Source organism: Bombus fervidus, chromosome 3 (genome assembly GCF_041682495.2).
Source record: "Bombus fervidus isolate BK054 chromosome 3, iyBomFerv1, whole genome shotgun sequence".
In the NCBI taxonomy this organism is placed as follows: Eukaryota; Metazoa; Arthropoda; class Insecta; order Hymenoptera; family Apidae; genus Bombus; species Bombus fervidus.
In genome coordinates, this window is record NC_091519.1 from 13,988,890 (window position 1) to 14,009,936 (window position 21,047).

The following is a 21,047-nucleotide window of genomic DNA, read 5'->3' on the forward strand; positions in this document are numbered from 1 at the left end:
GCATCAGAGGAAAATTGCTTCTGAAACATTTCGCCCGAATCGAAGGAACGTTGAATAGCGGAGAAAAGAACTAGGACGCGTGTGCGGCTGCCTGTGATTGGAATAAAGGATGAACCTATGAGGAAAAAAAAAAGAAAAAAAAAGAAGGGAAGAGGCATAAGTGAGAGAGGATGAGTGAAAGAGAGAAGCACAGCGTCACCCGAATGATAAAACGAAACGGTGGCTTTGTTCTTTCTTTTCATTCAAGAAATAAATCCGGCAGCGTCGCTGAAATATCGTTACATCCCGCGTTACGTTTGAAATTCCATCGTGCGTAAGCTGGCTCGCAGCGAACGGCATGTAACATTGAAACGAGTAACGCGAATGCGGTTATTAACCCCTGAAGGTATGACCTTTTTTTTTGCAGAATTGGCTATGTAATAATTTTTTTGTAATTCTATGGGCGCCCTACACCTTACGTTCCTGATGCAATAAGAATAACGAAATTTTGGGAATCGAGTTGAAACGAAAGGAAAACGAAACTAGAATATTCATCGTGACGTAGCTACTCGTAATTATCGCGCGTGCCAATCTAGCAGCTAAATTATTATTGTTCGTGTCCCTCTATCGTCCTCGTAATTGCTTCTTTCAACAATTTTTCTCTTTAGAAGAACCTTCTCGCATCAACCGCTCTCGTTACGCGTTAAATAATCTTCTTTTGTCACGATCGTAATAATATTGACAGGAAAGTTATAAAATGGTTAAATAAGTTCCCAAGCGCCTAACTGGATTAAAGTACTGCGCGTCGGAGTGGTCAGGAAAATTTAAGTTCGAAATCCTTGCGCGTTGAAACTTCCCACAATTATTAAGGTATTAATTCACTTTTTAAGCTGTTTCAGTCCTCGTACTTTTTGCAATTGTCAGACGATGAAATGAAATTCTGCGCCAGCTTGCCGTTCATCCCGTTGCAATTAACTTTCTTGCCTTCGACGTCGAATATTGTTGCAAATAATCGGCTGACACGCTAACTTTCGATCAATTTCAACTACTATAAGTCTACTATACTATTGTAAATCTACTATACTATTAAATATAAATTCTTAACTCGGAGCTAACATTTCGTTACAATCGCGTCACGAAGAACTGTTCCGTTTAAATAGCAGCTATAAAATTATTAAGCCTTTCAATGTACGTTAAGACGATGGTGCTTTGTAACAGCAATGTTGTAAAATTGAAGGTCGTTTCTTGTAGATTTTGCATATAATTATTTACTTATTGGTTAATAAGTATACTCCCCATATGGTAGATATTAAAATAGGAAACACGTAATGATTCACGTACTAATAACAACAATATAGTAATAATTGTATAGTGTCTACGAAAGGTATTCGCATAAGCTCTTATCTTCCAACGAAGCGTTTCTTCATCAGGCTTTAGCGTTTCAGTTTCGTAATATCAAATTTTTATGAATAATATATTAAATGATACGAAATTTGCGAATGCTGTAATAAAAAGAACGGTACAAGTTACATTTTACGACCACTGTAAATGACGTAAATGATTAGGAAAGAGTTTGTACGAGCATCTGAAGGGTGTAGGATAAACACCGATACAATTTTTGATTATACACGATATAATTGTTAATAATTCTGCGATCGTAATTGTTTCTCGAAGCATCGTTTTATATCCAGTATATCGCAGCATGTTTAAAAATTAAAAGTTGCGTAAGCAAGATGAAAGTTTGTATCCGAGGAATAAGGTTATTCTCATCTTGCTAAAGTCTCATACGTGCGCACGTACTTTAATAGCTTTGCCGTAATGGCTTGGAAGTTTCTTGTCGTTAACTCGACTTATTATTAGAAAATATATTTTTGTACGTCGCATGCTGTAGCAAAATACGTTGGAATATTCTTATTGTTACATAATAAGTCGTTGTAGCCAATTGCTATATGTATCATAGTGTAACGAAGTTTTCACGTATACGCTATATTGAACATAACATAGTTTCAACCTGTTTAGAAACAACTACGAATTCAGAAATACTTAACGCGTAATGCACACGAAGCACGTACCTGGTCCCTAAATATCTCTGGCATTCTGAAACGAACGTCTCCAGGATTTCTCGTAATTTTAAAACAAACAAAAAGTACACGTTGGAATATTCGTCGTTATCGTCATTGATACTCGCCGATTTGCCTACGAACGAAGGAAACAAGTACGAGAAAAGTTTCAGAATGTTAAAACTTCGCTATCGCGAATTACGAGCATAAGAAAAAGTAATCTCAATACGTAACGAAGAAAGAACATTTGAATTCGTTTAGCAGTCTATTAAAATCTACGAAAAGAACGCTCTGATTTATTATATCGATTCGAGGTAATACTTGAAGCGTGTCACGACAACTAGATTGCCGATGTTAATGCAAATTCGTATTTTTACGAATACGACAAGAAGAAATAGTAGCCAGGCCTGAATTTCTCTCATTTAGCGAATATTATAACGAGTATGGATATTTCACATATTTTCGCGCCTCACGCAATTTATACATTTTTCCATTCTTCGGTTTCTCATAGACGCAGAAATTAATAAAAATTAATCCGCCGTCTAACGATAACCAAAGAATGTCCAGTTGGATCGTTGCAAATATAGTCGCCGCGACACGCCTACGACGAAAGTTATCCCAAACTGTTAGAAATAGCAGGTGAAGAATTTTTCGAAGAGTAACGATATAAAAGAGTTACGAAACCGGGATGACGATAAGCCGATAATTGGTTGAACATTGAAATCGAATCGACGTCAGGATCGTTATCGATCTTAGCGAGTTGCTATTGTTTCTCGTAGGAACCTGCAGTTGTTGCAAATATATAGGTAACGCTTGGTCGACCCGTCACGTGCGCCGAATTCGGTTTGGAAAACAAACGTTCAAGGCTGAGAGGAACGTACGAAACGAGCGGCTAAGGCCGTTGGTAGGACGTGAGACGAGTATTTGCTGCTTTTCCATCCTTGTCGCGGTTTCCCGCCGACACGAAATATCCAACAAGAAAGTCAGCCAGTGTAAATGTTAAAAGTTGCGCGTGAATTTGCATAAAGCCACGGAACTTCGGTTTTGCGGTCGGATGTCTGTGCGGATACCTGGGAACTGGGCCGAGGGTGAAACCTACGGGAACGAGGGACCTTGGAATCCTCGTTTCCACAGCCTTCTCGTACTTCTTCCGTTTGGCCCTGCTCGTCCTTCGTTGTCGCGCGCTTCTTTGTGCGTTTGCTCTTGTTATCATCCGGCTGGCTCATTTGCACAGGCCACCTATGCGGAAACCTGGAATATTCGGTGGAAAGAACCGGTTTGAATATCATGGTAATTTATCATGTTTTGCGTCGTACGAAAGAATACCTGAACGTGGACTTCCAAATTAAATTTGCTATTCCGCCGCTCTGCGAGGTCGTTGATCGCGTTACGTTCCAACGTTACGTTTGACCCTGTAGCCGTCTATTTTCATATTTTTCAGTAGAAAATCGCGAACGAACGTCGTATCTTCGTATAGGTGTATCATTAGGAAGTATAATTAATACGCGTGTACGAAAGAAAAATGAGAATGGAAATTAACGGCGAAAAAGGAGGTATTCTGGTTTATTAATTCGTAGCCTGTAAACAGTGAGCCGCGCCAAAATTAACAGAACATGCAGAACGCGATTTCTGCCCGTGGCTGCAGGTCTAACGGATATGTAAACCCTAAATTAAACAGAAAGGAGAACCGATAATCAGTTAAATAATTAACGTTTAATTAATCAGTTGAATAATTCATCGAGACAAAGGGACGCATTTATAAATAGCAAACATTTGCTTAATATTGTCGATTGAAACGGAGTTCCGTTGTTTTGTTAAACGGAATGTTGGAGATCTAATTTAAACCGGTTGCTATTTCTCATGAATTTCTTAAGTTTCTTTCTCAGGCATAGTCAAAGATGAAAGTCGAGGGCAACTTCCAACTTTGCTTCCTCCCATCTAAAGTCGTTCCACATTCGCGAAACTCAAATGCGAAAACGAACCGCGAATCGATCTATTTCCTTTGTTACACAACGTTGTCCTTCTCTCTCCGCTTTCCAGCGGTTCTTGCTTTATGCGGATTGGAACGGCTGGTTAAACGAAGCTAAGATCTCTTCGGGGTTTCGCGTAGACCGCGCACGCTGCTTTTACCCGTTGAGTGTATTTTTGCCGTGGCACGGCGAATGTTACCGCGAGACGATATTACTTGGTGGTGCGCGCGCGTGCCAAAGAGGGTGAGATTGTAAAAAATTCTGACCTGCTTCCGACGTGTCGTTCGTTCAAAAAGGAAGTACCACCGAGATCGTGACTCGGGCAGTGGTTACACCGTGACCGTATTCGCGGCAAACTTAGGCTCTTCTGGTCCGTCGAGCTTCCAACTAGTTCACCTACATCTGATAGTATAGTGAATAAAAAATAACTTGCTCGTCTGTATCTGTTATAGAGTATTTACGCTCTATAACGATACGACGTAGAACGTTGACCTAGTTAGCAACGTCGATCTCTCAACGTGCAATTTCCTTCTGCCTAACTGACCAAAAATTTTACGATTCTTTTCCGTGGAATTGTGTCTTGACTATGTAGTAATATCTATTTTTTTTACATAAATCTACCTCTTACTTGTCTTTCGACGTAATAAAATGCAAAACGCTGGGTGTCAAGCGAATGAAAGCGTCCCGTAAATATGGAAGCGTGATTGTGTGCGTTTATTAGTACGAAAGATGAGTGCCGGGTCTTGCACGGACACGAGAACATCAAGACGTTAAGACGTGGAGCTGCGTCGTTCGATGGGAATTTCACTGGTCGATATATGGGAAAATTTGGAAGTAAAAGACGAGCTTTTTGAAAGTTTACATTTCGCATCGATGTTATTCGATTTCATCTCGTTCGAACGCTAATTAAAAGATGCATATATATAGGTAGTTGGTGGTTTCTTGATCAAACGCATGAACTGCATAGGGAAATGCGCGATAAAATGTTTGAAACATTCTAGTAAAATGGAAGATAAAGATACTAACGTCACGGGATATGAAGTAAAATGCGAAAAATGACGGTTTTCACGATGCACGAACGGCGAGCGATCGTTAAAATTTTTTATTCGCAAACGAGACGCTTTATACGTCATACGTAGCATCCGCTTTCTGTGTTAACATGAAAATAGTGGTGCGTTTAAGGATGTAAGGAAAAATGCACGGGCACGCGCTGCTCGTTTTCCTCGAGAAAAAAATCGCGCGTTATGTTTCCGACGGGAAAACGATATTACCGAGCAGCAGGATACAATGTCATTATGAAGGAGCAAGAGAAAAGTATCGTTGAAATTTTATATCAGTTCAGTGTATTTTTATGCGTACATAAAAGTAAGAATATGTAAGCATACGGTAAGGTGTATATGTCGATTCTAAGACGGTGTTTGGTATAGAAATACGCCAGTGTACTCGATTTTAGATTTTTTCATCCGATCGAACGATTTATGGGGTTACAGTACAGTTAGAGTACAGTACAGTACACTTCGGTATGAACGTGTCTGGGATTTTTTAAAGTTTCATCTCTTTTCCTCTCGCTTTATACGTGCAAGTATTCCATGTGTTATACAAGAGGAAATAGTATAAAAATTAGAGTCAAACAAAACTTGACAAAAATACACTATATATATTTCATAACCAAAAGAAATACGTTTATTAAAACAATAAATAATTAAGCAGATGTATCGCGTATTAACGTTAGGTGATGTTTTCCTCGTCATCGCTGTTATACATCGTCGCATATCGAAATACCCTCGTTTCCTGAGCTCCGTTAATTTATGTACGATTTCTATGTATATCACTTGCAAAAAAAACTACCGACGTTTTACCAGACGTATATGTTGTCTACGTCAAAAAAACCTTCGAGTGCAAAGAGAGATTGATACTCCAGGAATTAAGAATTAATTAAAAATTTCGATATTCGACAATTCCGAAACGCAGATGAGCGACTGCAAAATATGGGATTGCGATTTTCTCGATTCTCGAGCTGTGTCAAAGCGAAAAAGTGGCGCGTTATGCGGGGAATACCTTAATACGTCTTTTGAAATTTTACCACTCTTGTAGTTTAAGATCAGCCTGTACTTTATGAAAGTTAGACAGTAGCTGGAAAAGAAACATCGTACTCGTCTATAAAGTTGCCCGGTGGCAGTGGTAGTCGGTGGAGAGAAAGTATTGTTGAAATTTTTAATGCGACTGCCGGCTCGTTTCCGTGTTGGAATTTTATCCTTCGTGCAGCGCTGTGGCTCCAGTTGCTTCTCCTCCCTTTTCCTTCCTTTTCTTCCTCAACGTCGTTCTTCTTGACCGTTGCGAAAGGAGTTACGAAAAGCATCGGTTTTACACGGCGACGTTGTCCGAGTGCCAAGTTGCAGCTCGAGCTCGTTCGCGATCCATTTAATTGTCCGATGCCGGCGGTGGCTGTGCAGCTTCCAGCCTCGGCGCAAATTGAATTTGGATCCTGGTAATGCGCGATGCAATTGTTATAACCGAATTGCTGAATAAACTTTTAAACGAAACGATGAACCGGTGAACGTCTCTGCCATTTGGAAACCGAGGAACGCGCTTAGCCAAGCAGCGAACGCGAAAACGCTTAACGTCGAATCGTTCATTGGAAATTCCTCGATGATGAAACGGAAGATCCTTTCTTAGAATTAATTCGACGTTTAATCGCGCCGTAGATTTTCAAACGATGAAAGTTCGTCCGGTTTTTTCGCCACTATTATAACTTTCTTTGATATGAGAATTTATGTAATTATATACGACCGTGACTCGTGGCATTAAAACCAGCCGTATCTCTTTTCTTTGTTGCAAGCAGAAAATATTTTAGACGAGCAACCATAGAATCTTAAGTAACATTTTGAATATTTCATCTTTTCAACAAAGAAAGTTATCAACGTATCGTAAGCTTGTTTTTCCAACTAATCGTAAGAACGAGACGCGAATGACATACGATCCTGGTCGTCCAGACTAACGGAATTTTTAATTACTTTCAATTTAAATGAAACTTGTAATTATCGTTGACCGGCACATGGACGCGTGTTATACCTGGAATAGACGGTAGATGACTCCGTAAGAGGAACTCTGGAAATTCATAAAGCTTTCTGAATTGGACAGCAGATTTCTCCGTTTAATTAAATTTTCGTTATATTTAAGCAACAGAAAGAATCTCGCGTTTAATTTTCGAGAAATTTTGATCACGTCTGAGGAAGAGCCACGTTAAAGTAAATTTTTGCCGGTCTTGGTCGAGTTCAGTCTTTTGTATCGTCGGATTTTGCCTGACCTGATTTTGTTAATCGAGATATATCCGTATTAGACTCACGAATACAATTAATGCAAGTTGACTCATGTAAACTGGATGTTGACTAACAAGAGGTTAATTGACCGTGCTTTCAGATGGTACATATACCTTGTCCGTGTTGTGTAGTAATATCGTAACCACTTGATCTGTTTAGTATGATTCGATTAGCCGAACTTTGAGTTTGTCGCTGCTAATACTTATTGTCGTTATAAATGTTGATACTTGTTAAACCGTTGTAGCGTTTCTCGTTATTCTAGTAAAATTATAATTTCATCCTACGCTGCATTTACGTGGAGAGATGGTCGACAGGAAAGAAGATCGATCATAAGTCAGACGCAAATAAAGTAGATATTGGCTTGGCAACTAAGCGATTGCGGATTTTGCCATTAGGTGGTAATGACAAAATCCGCAATCACTTAATTGCCAATCTAATAGATACAACGTCCAAGTCCACTTGGATGCGTTTCGTACTTCTTAAAGTTCGTTTTCACGTTCGTCCTGTTACTCCTGAGATCCTACGTAATTAAATAAAATCTGTTGGTAAATAAAATTTGTAAATTTCGATGTAATAATCGTATTGGCTATTCTGTCGATAGATCGAACTAATTAATTGTTTCTTCGGAAAGACGGTCGTTTTATTCGAGTACTCGAGAAACGAGCGATATTTATCATTTAACGAAGAGTAGGTTAAAAAGCTTTGTTTTTACCGATGCTTTTATCGAAATGTCAATAACAAATAACAAGTATAACAAGATCCAAAGTTGAGTCGCGTATCCATCGTTAGTCGAAGGAATCGAATGGAAAATAGATCGTCTTGAGCGAAATAAGTGGAACAAAGACTATCTAAATCGAAGGAATGTACTTGACAGTCTAATTATTATAGACGGCCATGTTCTTCGGGATACATCGGGTGATTATCCGTGTTTTCTCCTTTGCGGATGTTCCTCGTTTCGTCTTGACCTTTTATATTCTTATTTCTTTTTTCGATGAAATCTCTTAATATCCGATTCAATTATCGAGTCCAGGCTTTAAAAATAATTTTCGGAATCTCCGATTTCGGTCACGTAACGAAATTTTGAGAGACTTTATGTTCTCGCGTATACGAAATTGTCGCAGTCTATTACAAAAAAAAAAAAAAAAAGAAAACAAAAAATTTTAAACGATTTATGCGTTTTCGAAGTTTGTTAAAACTTAACGTATATCATGCACGCGTATTCTAAAATTTAATTAACGTATAATTACGCAGTGAAGTTAATAATGGTTCGACACAAAGGGCATTAGGATAGCGTGATACTTATTCGAGATCAATGCTCCGCTGATTATGATTAATTTACATGTTATAATTATACGACCATATAATTGTACTACGTTAAAAAGAAATTGTTACGAAGCAAAGTAAAATTATCACGAAACGTGGTATCGTTGTATAAGAAAGACAACGTTGCCTGCGATGAATTTCATCTGATTTTTGTTATATTTCCGAAGACGTTCGTAGATACTATGACCGATTCTCTTTATCAATTTCGATAATCGACGTTGGAAAGAAAACTCTGGATCGAGTTAGCGGGGGATTTGAACGTCGGACTTCGTTATCGATTCGAAGAAAATCTACATTTTGATGGGATCAAAGGAATCGTTAACGAAGAGGAATTAGTGGGAAATGGAAAACATAGCTTTCGCCATTATCTTTGATGCGATCGTTTCTTCGAATTTACGAAGATAGAAGTTGGAATTGGCAGAAATTTAACGAACGAACTTAACTTCATTTGAAATTTTATTTCCACGTCGATGTATACCGCGCAGCTCCCTAATTCCCTTATTTCGTTCAGAGTTGTTCTAGCACAACCACTCGAGGATCGAGAACTAATTAAATTCGTCAAACCGCGTATATATCTATCTCGTTAGATCGAAAGGATCGGAAATATGAAAGCCGCCGGTGCCATTTCTAATCTTCGAAAAGTAAGCACGAATTTCTCAGACGTTATTCGGATGTTCTTCGAGCAGAATTCGGAATGTCGAAGAAAGGGACGAAGAAGCTCAAAGAACTTGCAAGTTGTCTAAAGTTTCGTCGAATGACGGGCTAAAAGTCATCGTTGGTCTGGCGGATGATCTCGAAAGCGCAGAAGATCGCGCTCGCTGCTTCTCCTTTCAGACGAGATCAAAGATATTTCGCGCGAGAATGCCACGACGTTAATTCGAAATCGTCATCAGACGATTCTATGTTTACCGGACCACGGTGTAGCCGAGTTTCTACTTTGCGGGAAATTCGCCGGCGCACAGCGCGTTTTCCTTCCTATTTTCAGAGAGGCGAACTAATTTTTGCGCGAGCCAGTCGACACACGTCCTTCTTTCTTTTTCTGTCTATTTCTCTCTGTACCTGCATTCTTGCGACGCTTTTTGCATGCACCGGCGGCCACGTCGATTTTTATTTACACACACATCAGGAAATTACGCACACCGCAAACATTTTCGAATTTTCCAAAAAGCTTCTTCTTCCGTATAATATTCTGACAAAATGTTGATATCTACTTTGTGTTTGATATTTACACCGGACTGCGAATTTCTATGCAAATTCATATCTTTACGAGGACGACGACGAGAATAGGATCTTGGCTAGGCATTCGTTTCACTTAACGAACGTCATAACCGATATATATTCCTATATATTCCACATTTTCTGTATATTTTTACGTGTTATCCGCATTTTCCGGATTTTTGCAATTTTTATTTTCCTGCGAATACCTAAAAACCCGTCCGCCTGGATACGACCAAACGGTTGCCCTAGTTTTCTTGCGAATCAAAGGTAACGTCAAGTCCATCGACCCTTTTTTCGCCATCGAGCCAAGATATTCAAAACTCATGCAAATTAGAACTTGGAAAGCGCGCGTATCTACTCTCGAATGATGCTGTCGCGGCTGCAAATGGTCTCGAACGATAACGAATTAAGGTAAAGCATATGTTGGTGGTGGAAACGGCAGCAACTCGCTCGGACGTCGCTATACGTCCGTTAATTGCATTAACGTGACTCGGTATCGTTTACGTTTAATCCGGAAATGGGTGTAGCACGACGATGTCGGAAACGTCGTGTTCCGCGAATTAACGAAATACACTGTGTTTGCATCCCGTTGCGACGCAATTTTCCTTTGAGAGTTGACCGAAAGGGAAGAGCGGAAAGGCAGCCAACGTTGCCATTTCCCAACGAATTTCCTTGCGAATGCGACGATCGTCCCTTGTTAATTTCGATATTCCACCACCCTTGTGGGAGATTACGCCCAGAGTTCCAGTCTTATCGCGAATTTACTGGATTCCCTTACCTCGTTATCCATAGGTGAAATAATTTTTAAATAAAAATCGCAAAAGTATAGCGCCGCCTACGATGCGGAAAACGAACACCATTCTGCAGGATGATTAAAATTTGTTTCTACCTGAACCGTGAAAAAATGTAAGTTACATGCAGTGCGAGTGAAGTTGGACGAATCGAAACTTCTCGCTACTAGTTTGGGATCGTTACAATGATCGCGAAGTAGCTTTAGTTTGCTACTTACGTACTTTGAAGTGGTGTTACCGTTGGTTTTTTTGCCACTGTTGGTTTCTATTTTTCAGAGAAGAGGCTAACAGTTTCGTCGTTAATAACGTTAGCACAGGCTGTTCAAGTTAATAAAAGCACGGCGTGTAATTTGCGATAATAGGAGAATTTTAATGGGCGCTTTCGGAATTTAATCTATTCGACGATATCGCTAACACAATTAAACGTATTTATGAATTTTATGTTTCTCAGGGAATTATATACTCGTGCGAAATTACTTGGCGATTATATGGAGATATGCCGGAGAATTAAAATGGATCAGTAATCGTAGAAGTTGTGCGTCTATTAGCTTTGCAAATAGAGTTCTCCCGTTATATTTGTTCGTGTATGAAAATGAGTATGGTCGAGGTAAAAAGTCGAGCGTAACGAAGGTCCCGAGTTTTAGAGAATTAACCGTTTATGGAATTTACAATAAAACAGGGCTGAAAGCTTTTTCGCTAACGTCGACAAACTGCTTAAACATTTAGCGTTTCGTCCGAAAGGGAATGTTTAATGTCTTCGTTTTGTCGCGCTTCAAAGCGAAAGATTTAATAACGCGAGCAAATTTTGGCCTGCAGCCGTAGTTGTATATCTCGAAATATAATTTCCAAAATTGCATCTTGCACGGCATTTTATTTCCAATGAATTTCACGATATAATCGCGAATAAAAATAAATAGAACGATAGCCAAAGTGGCTAATGAAGATAATCCAATACTCCTGGAAATTTTCTACACACGTGTAATATATTACGCGAAACATTTTGAAATCCAATCGACACTGTAACGTGAACAAGACACGACTGTCGTGATTATATAGATAAAATTAAAAATGGATGTGAAAATGTATATAGAGGTTGCAAGATATTTATTCTTCTTACATTATATAAGTCGAAGTATTCGAACAATCAATCATTCGCTATATCCATAGGCCACAGAATTTAACGAGGCCATCTTTCGTACTAATTGTATATTCAAATATGATATCTATACTGTATGCTAATTTTTCACTTTTTTAAATGTACGTTTGCGATAAATGTCTTGTAACTTCTATATATATTCTCGAATTAGTTTCAAATTATATATTCAAATACGATACGTATGCTGTATGCTAATCGTTCATTTTTTTAAATGTGCGTTTGCGATAGATATCTTGTAACTTCTATATATATTCTCGAATTAGTTTCTGATTATTACTGTTACAATCAAGACCGTCGTGTCTTACTAGAACTTTCCGAAAGTTTCGTATAACGCGTATATTTTCAGTGTTCCAAAACTTTCGTCAGACACCGTACGCTTTGGCGGCTGTACCTTTTGACACGTTCGATACGAAGCTAAAGAGATGCGTGAAAATATCGAGGAATGTGTGTATTCCGAGATTATAGAACGGTATATTTTTGGTAAAACGAGCGAGGCTGCCGAGGCCAAGGGCAAATCTCAAGAGAAGAAAAGGGGAAGAAATTGTCTGCGCAGTATGTTATTCAGTCTCTGACTTTTTTATTATTCTCTTCCAGTCTGTTCAAACTTTCTTGCTCTCGAATTCTATCATAAATTCAATCATTTTTCCCTCGGTTTCGTGCCCTCGCCAGTCGATTGCGAGATTTCTGTTTATAAAGCTCAGCGTGCCGGTTGAAAAATTCTACAAAATAATTCGAGAATAGAGCGATCTTTCGGCGATTACTCTCGTCCGTATTATTATCATTGAAAATACAATTATCGAATTCATCTGTAAGTATATTTACTGATAATTCTCAATGAGAATTGATTGTAACATTCATGGAAATAAAAAAAGTCTGTAAATATATATAAGTAGAAGAGCTCGTCTGTTTTAAATTTAAGAAAAATACGTTGTATTCAAGAAAGTAGCACAAATCGTAGAAAAATGAAGAGAAAAACTGATTGAGACAGGAACTCTCTTCGTAAAATTCTTCCACGCGAGATTATCGGTGTATCCTTCTGAGAGGTAGAACGATTATTTGGTTCGCAGTGGCAGTTAAAGCGGTTTCCTTTGCTAAGGGCAGACCACGGTCCTTTTCCGTCGTTTACACGCCCCATCGTTCCGCCTTATCCTTCATTTTCCTTTAAAAGAAACGCAGTTGTGCGTTATACACCGTCCTGATTTAACATCGATCGTATTCGACAGAGATTAAAAGCACGGAAATAAACGTGAAACGGCGTCGTACCTGTGTGCAAATGGAAAACACAATTTCCCTTTGAGTACACGCTCGTCGGACGAACGTCGACCATCGTCGACGTTAATCTTCATAGGTTTTATCGAATTTTCATGGAGAAGTGCATCAAGCATCTAAAGTACGACCTGGAAGATCGTCGTTGATCGTCGCGAACGCGTAATTTTCTGATCTTAGGTGGAGGAGCTGCGCGAAATTCGCTGGAAAAATATATCCAAGCATCGTTACTGACTTACGATTATGAAAAATTTACTTGTACGAACAACGTGTTACATTAAAGCAACGAGCAAAGTGAATATATTTACGCGCGATTAAAGGCAGAATTTTAATTATCCGGACGCCATAAGTTAACTTGTATTAAAAGGGCGTAGCTGGACGACATTCCTTTTCTCTCGACGCGATGGGAAACGATTATTTTACATTTTCTCGTCGATTTTACATCGTGTAGGACGAAATATATATAAACCTTTGGTTAATTAATTTTTCACCGACGAATTTACGTTTTATATTAAAAAAAAAAAAAAGAAAAAAAACAGTTCCGAGAACCGAACGACTAAGCAAAAGTTCGAGCATTACCCTAAATACTTTTCCAACGAATCGAGAGATTTTCAACTCTTTTTGATCGTTTGAAATTCTAGAAAATCAGCGGATAAAATTTTACGAATTTTATACAGGAAAGTTTCGCCGTAAACTCTCAAGTATTTTATATCTTTGAAACGATAGTAATCATTTTATTATCCGTCCATGGAACGTCGATTAATTACCGTCACGTTTTATTCCGTTCTTCTGATATTCGGAATATTCTAACGATATTCAAATAGTGGAAAATGACGGTGAAGCAAACGTATAAGAAAAAAAAAGCATTTCTCTTTCACCACAGCAAATTTAACTTGGAACACTGAGATACGCGCGTAATTTACTCGAATAGAAACGATCTAGTTGAACAGTTGAGCAGAAAGTGCAAACCTCAGAAACGACCTCGTTTGTATGCGCATGTCTTGTGTGTGATCCGGATATCCACACCATTTTGCATCACGATACTCTTCTAGTCCGTCCCGAAGAACACGATTCGATTTGCGATAAATTTAATTTATTCGGTTTATCGTTAGCAAAGCGGAAAACGATGAAACTTTGCGATAAAAGTTTTTGAAAGTAACGAGAAGAGTTCCCTTTCGCAAAGGGAACGTTTCAAAATATTTACGTGTAATTACGCGAACAGTAATACGAAAATAATTTATCGCCGAACGATTAAAATTAAAAACCAACTTACGCTTTTGTATTTATTTTTCTACGTAAAACTCGTTACGTATCGTGGTTATACATGCAGCGTACATTCGCGTAAATATTCGAACACTTGCCATAAGAAATTTTTATTTCCATATTACGCGTATAAAATATTTTTCAGAGAAGAATTTCCGCTGCGATGAAACTTGGCTATAAGAAATAAAAAACTAAATATTCAAAATGTTTAAAATGTACGTATGAACCGCGTATGAATTCATGCTGCGGTTAATGAAATGCACAATCCATGTCATCGCGTCACGTCGTTATGCGAGTACAAGGACAGAATAAGAAAATAGTTACATAAGTCTGTATTTCATACTGACGTCGGCAACATGTGAAAAACGTAGGTACGGGCCGAGGTACGGAGCTCGCTGTCACAGGGTTAATAGAACGTCTCCAGACTTATGTTTATGTAATACTTTTTTCTTAGAGTCACTAGTAAAATATACTACGAAGAAATGCACGATTTGCTCGTTCCGACATCCATCGTATGGCAGCTACTTTCTAATAGAATATCGAATTAATGAGAATTAAAGAGAGAAGCTTTAGACCGACCAAACTTTACTGTCGCGAATTACAAGCACGAACAACAGTTTAATATATAGAAAGAGGAAAATATGTTGACTTATTTAACTCTTTATTAAAATCATCGAAAGAATCGCTTTTTTTTATTCCATCGATTCAAAATTGTTGAAGTGGTCACCACTTCTAAGAAAACTCTACATCTGGTCTTTAGTTTTCTCAAGCACCGAAGCGATCGACAGCGCATAGACAAAAGACTGCATCGAAGGCAACGTTGGCTTCAGGGTTTTTCAGTCATAGAGTAACACTGCTAGTGTCACGGTGGTTTCGGAATACAGCGATAGGATAATCATATTTTGCATACCATAGCCATCAAAACAATAACTAAGCAGTAACAGCATACCTATGTGACCGGCATCCAGCGATAATCCCTCCACAGGAACGAAACCTTTGATATAAAAACCCTTCCAAGTCAGTACTCGACATTCTATTCTGTTCTGTTATAACATTCTGTATCGTTACTCTGTCAGTTTATAACAAATTTTGCAATAACTATCATAATTGGAGTACGAACCTCTCACCTTACGTGCGGAACGTAAAATAATCTTTAATCGACGCGACACTAGCGTGCGGATCTGGATCAGCTCATATTATATTCCGAACTTTGCATTTACACTTTTGTATTTAAAATATATATTTTCTACCTTACAATTTATCCGCACGTTCTTTCGTATTCACAGACATCTAATAACCTCGACAAAAATGATACTCGAAGTGTACCTATACAGATAACCGAACAACGTATCCGACGAAAGTCATCCTCTGTGTCATCGGGAATAATAGAGAGCGATTTAATTAATTAATTTAAGAAGTACCGAATGAACGTTTACTAAACAATCGCACACACGGCTAATGCACCGGGTTAATGTTAATTGCTCTCAGGCTTACGGCGGTTTCTCGTTCAAATGACCTAGAACATTTGCCAAATGCACAGCCAAAAGCAGGATCCAAGGGTTATCACAGAGAGAAATTATAATAATGGAGATATTAGTGAAAAAGTTATACGACAAATAGTCGTCGTAATAGTTTATAATTTTCAGTTTCTTCCTTTTTTCTTCTTTTCAAAGTAAAACATCTTCTTTTCGTTGCGAATATCCCTGAATATACGTAAGATACGTAGAGAGTAGATTAACACTAGAACTACCGATAGTTAACACGAAGCTATTTCTACTAAAACCATTGAAAATGATTGGTCTTTTAAAAATACGTAATAATAGAATATTTGTATATTTATTGATTTATTACTTTCTTACAGAAGGAATTCCATGTTATGTAGTACATTTTTGGTATCATTAATCCATCTGGGGCTGTCATCCCTAAACGAGGATTGACACATTTATAAAATTGTAGAACCAGTCATTTTGGTGTGGTATTGCTAGTGTTAACATCTAGCGATCTAGCGATCGATCCAGAATTTTCCTGATATATGATATCATCATATTGAATGCTACGCGGTAAAAATTAAAAAAACGTGTGGCAAGTTGTACAAACCGAAGAAACTGATTAATTGGGGTTCGATAAACAGATTGCAGGACCCTTTTACGCTTTGACAAGTACCAATCATTTTTACTGGTATTGGTATAAGTAGCCTTGATATAAAATTATTTTGGGCTTGAATACATAAAAAACAAAATAAAATTCATTATATTATTCTTTTAGTTATCGTTGCGAAAGTCATTACATCATTGCGGAAAAAAATATAATAGGAAGTAGGAATTTAAAAAAAAATTTTTTTGACTGGTATGGTAGTTCTAGTGTTAAATTGTAAACAAGCGTTAGTTTTTAGTTACATTTGGTCAAATCTGTGGTAGAGTTTGTCTAATTCGGCAGATGGTACGATGGAAAATCGTGAGAAGAAGTGCTGTTGTGGCTCCTGGAGATAGGCTGCGATGATGTAGCCGCTGTAAATGAGTCGTTTCATTATTTAAATGAAAACGCTCCTTTCGTTGCATTCTGTATAAGTGGCGCGTCGGCGCATAATTTGTCGAGCTCTTCGTTAAAAGGATTTCATCTTTTTGACGACTACAAAAACAGGAATATCGGATCTCTCTTGGAACATTCTACTGTACAAGGGCGCTTGGTTTTACTCGTTTAGCATAACCTTCGAAATTATTACACCGGAGTTCTTAGGAAAATTAAAGTTATTAGGATCTATATCGTTTTTATACGTGTAATAATTCAAGCCAGCGCTACACATTCGACTAACTCCTTATCTGCATATATTAAGCGATTTGAAACTTTGGGTTTTAGACGTGGCTGTAACTTTTCTGAGTATCTTAACGCGCACAGATCATCGCGACTGATACACACAACGATAAATAATGAAACTGGTTAATTGGTGTTAACTTCTTTCATGTTCTTCGTGCCTGGCGTAATAATTATAGCGATTATATATATTCGCGTGGACATGCAAGGTCGCAAGAACCGTACAACGACACATATTTCGCAATTATTCAATATTTAACAACGCGAAATTTTCACCTTACATTTAGTCGCTGAATATTAGCGAACAAATTGTATGCTCCTTTACCCAGCGAAGAATTTATACGCCAGACGTTCGATAAGATGAATATCGCTAAAAGCGTACCTAAGCTATTCAGTGTCGCTTTTTAAAATTCTCCTCCGCTTTGAAATCGCTACGAATACGTAATAATGATCCCTCTGCTGTACGCAAAAACGTTGGCAAGCACTCAAAAAACGCATGGCGATGAAACAGAGAGAAAAGGAGAAATGGAATTAGGATACAAAGGAGGGACGTTCCGCGGGATGGAAATGCAGCGTATCATCCGCGCGGGTGACGCGACGCGATGAAAAAGCACGGCGGAGTGGCGTTAGGGCGCAGCTGATGCTCTTCGCGCGCGTGTTCGTTCACGGTGTAAATTGCTCGTTCTATTATTCAGCCAAATGTAAAAGCCCTGTAAAGTTCGACGCGTGGTTAACCGCTCGTGTATAGTCGAGAACAACGTTCGTCGTTTCAACGCTAGAAACCCGGCGGAAACGCTTCGCATCCGCCTGCCTATTTCGCCAATTTCCGTATGCTTTTTGCACGGAAGCTATCGCGCTCTGTTCGTTTGACCGGTATTTGTCTTTCGCGGTGCGCAAAGCCTCCGTGACCTGGCAACGGTCGTTTGATTTCGAGCTGGTCGCCTCGTACCGCGCCGCGAAATTGGCAAATTCCCGTTGCGAGCTGATTTTCGCGATACTCGATTTTCCACCTTGCTTTTTGCGAGTTCATCGTCCCGAATTTTCGAGGATATCATCGTTCGGCTCAAGCGGGTAAGGTACCTTTCGAAGAGGTCTTTTAACGAGTTCTGTACTCTAGAAAAATTCTGCGCTCTCTACCGGGTGTACAATTTGAATCTATAAATACGTATCACTGCTAAACTACCTGCTGTATAAAAAATACCTTCCTGTTTCGAGGAAGACTAGTTGCAGTTGCGAGGAAGCTGCGGGTAGTTGTGGATCAATCGTTACTTATGAGTTGTCGAGTTGTAAGTTGTAAGTTGAGTCGGGAACCATCAATTTAGTTGTATCACGTTACTACGTTAAGTTCTAATTAAATAGTTATATTTTTCTGTTTTTAATCATGATAAATAAATCTGTATAATGAATAAAGATCGTTATAATCCTGATCTCTATAATATTTAGATCGACATTCTCTCATATATCAGACAGCTGGTCAGCAATTTGCACTTATAGATTAAAATCGAACATTCTGTACAGCGACGAAAGCGAATCGTACGTTTTCCATCAAATTCGTGTCTTTTTCAATTTCTCGATTTCCATTATCGAGCGTATTTGTAAAAAAAAAAAAAAAAAAAGAAGCGCTCGCTGGCGGAAATATCGTTAATCGAATATTCTAAACTCGGTGTAAATGCTTAACGATATCAATTGAACGAAATCAATTCGATGCTCGAATAACAGAACGTTAATTCCGCCGCGGTTTCCTGTTATCTAATAACGCCGAAGCTATAATAATTTTCGAAATTATACACGAAACGAGCACGTGTCTCCCTATTGATTTAAATGCGCACGTCGTAGCCCTTTGGCGAATGAATGAATATTACAAGCGCGTTTGCTTATCGCGTAATATCGGCGTAATATCGGCGTAATTACGCGCCGGTACGTAGCTCGTGCTCGTTGTTATATTATTCATATACTCGTGAAAGCATCGTAAAGTTCGGCAAGCGGCAAACTCCGTGCAAAGTAGAGGCCGCCGGCCGTAGGTTCCATCCAGAAATGACAGACTTGCCGAAGTTGTAGCGTTCGATAGTCGACTTGCCACTTTGAACCAGCCAACTTGGAACTTCTTACGATGATCCTTGATCTTTAATTGCTGTCGCGAGACTTCGCTCGTTGTGCACCTTGCGTTTCATTCTAATCGCGCCTCTGTGTCTCTTCGATTCCCTTCGAATTCGCGATATCGTCAAATTTCGAACGAAATTTCGAATATATATATCGGAGATGAAAGGACAATTTTTGGGAAGATCCCCAATACTTTAGTATAGACTTTTTGTTCAGGTTATTAGATGTGTGAACAAAGGAACGCGTGGATAAATTGTAAGGTAGAAAATATATTTTAATACAGAAGTGTAAATACAAATAGGAATATAATTTGAGCTGGTCCAGATCCGCACGCTAGCAGTGTTACCCTATGACTGAAAGCGCCGAAGCTATCGTCGCCTGTCTTCTGTTTATGGTCTGCCTTCGTCCCAGCTTCAGTGCTTGAGAAAACTAAAAAAACCAGATGTAGATTTTTTTTAGAAGTGGTGACCTCTTCAACACTTTTAATTATAGCTGTACTTAAATAATAAAACTTACAAGTAGTTGTTTATGATTTAATCCGATTATGTTTGCCCGAGATTTATGACAGTAGGTTTGAGCTCGAGGTGACACAACTGGTCGCTAAACGTAGCCACGGTCACGGGATGGACGTTTTTACCTAACAGAGGTATGGAGTAGTTGTATAGCTCTTCTTAAAAATATAGTTGACCCGAGGGGCACAGAGAGGTACAGAGAAGAGTATATAAGTGCAGTTCCACTTGGACTGGGGGAGTTAGTTGAGTCCTACTTGTACCGTGGACAAGCAAGTTGAGTTACGCTTGAATTGTGGACAAGTAAGTTCAGTTCGACTTAGACTTTGGAAGAAAACGCATTTGCTATCCCGTTGACCGTAGATTCGTTATCGAACCTAAGATCATTGTCATTAGCATCTCGAGTATCTGATCGCCACGGTTACTTGTCAAATTCTGTAATAATCACATTGGTACCAGTAAATATCATCTATATCGTATAACAACAATGGCTAATCCAAATGAAGATTCGTTACACGCCCCTAACTCCAATGAGAACTCATACATATATATGTCGGAGATGAAGGGGCACCGGATCCTTTCTTTCGGAATGTTTGGGAAAGTTCCCAATACTTTAGTCCAGACTTTTTATTATAGTCGTACTTAAACAATAAAACTGAGAAATAGCTATTTATTAGTCAAGTCAATTATGATTATCCGAGATTTATGACAGTGGGCTTGGGCTCGAAGTGACATAATGTCACTAACGTCACTGAACGTAGCCATGGTCACGGGAGGGACGTGTACCTAACAGAGGTATAAAGTAATTAAATAACTCTCCTTAAAAACAGGGATTGACCTGAGGAATACGGAGAGGAGTATATAAGGGCAGTTCCACTAGGACTGAGGTGCATCCGATAAGTTCGACTAGCTCAGTGAACACGTACATCGAGGTCCTAATCGCAATCGTCATCCCGTTGACCGTGTATTCGTTATCGAACCTAAATTCATCGTCACAGATATCACGATCACTTAATCATCGATATCATTTGTTAACTTTTGTAACACACTCCCATAAATAAAATTTATCTGGTATAAGACAACTATGGACAACTCGCAGCAAGACTCAAGATCTTGTTCGAGCAAAGGTTCGGAATCGTTAGATTTATTCCACTTGTATTTCGCTTGATAGCGATATAGAGGAGGTCGTTGACCAGTCTGTTCACGAAAGAGGGCAACACGGTTGTAAACAGCTAACGTAAGCTCTTCTAAGGATTGCTATCCATAAATCTTGATACGGAG

General features: G+C 38.8%; 1 protein-coding gene across 3 annotated transcripts in view; it reads left to right on the forward strand.

The window, feature by feature from the left end:
• The window catches only part of Hs3st-a (Heparan sulfate 3-O sulfotransferase-A), a 151,728-nt gene that overhangs the window by 84,491 nt on the left and 46,190 nt on the right, over window positions 1–21,047 (forward strand). Inside the window, exon 1 of one of the 3 annotated variants that reach the window (XM_072000238.1) lies at window positions 11,713–12,369. The exons of the other annotated variants lie outside the window; for them this stretch is intronic. The gene's annotated coding sequence lies outside the window, so the exon portion shown is untranslated. Of the gene's footprint in view, window positions 1–11,712; window positions 12,370–21,047 lie in introns of those variants that run through there. 3 annotated transcript variants of the gene reach the window in all.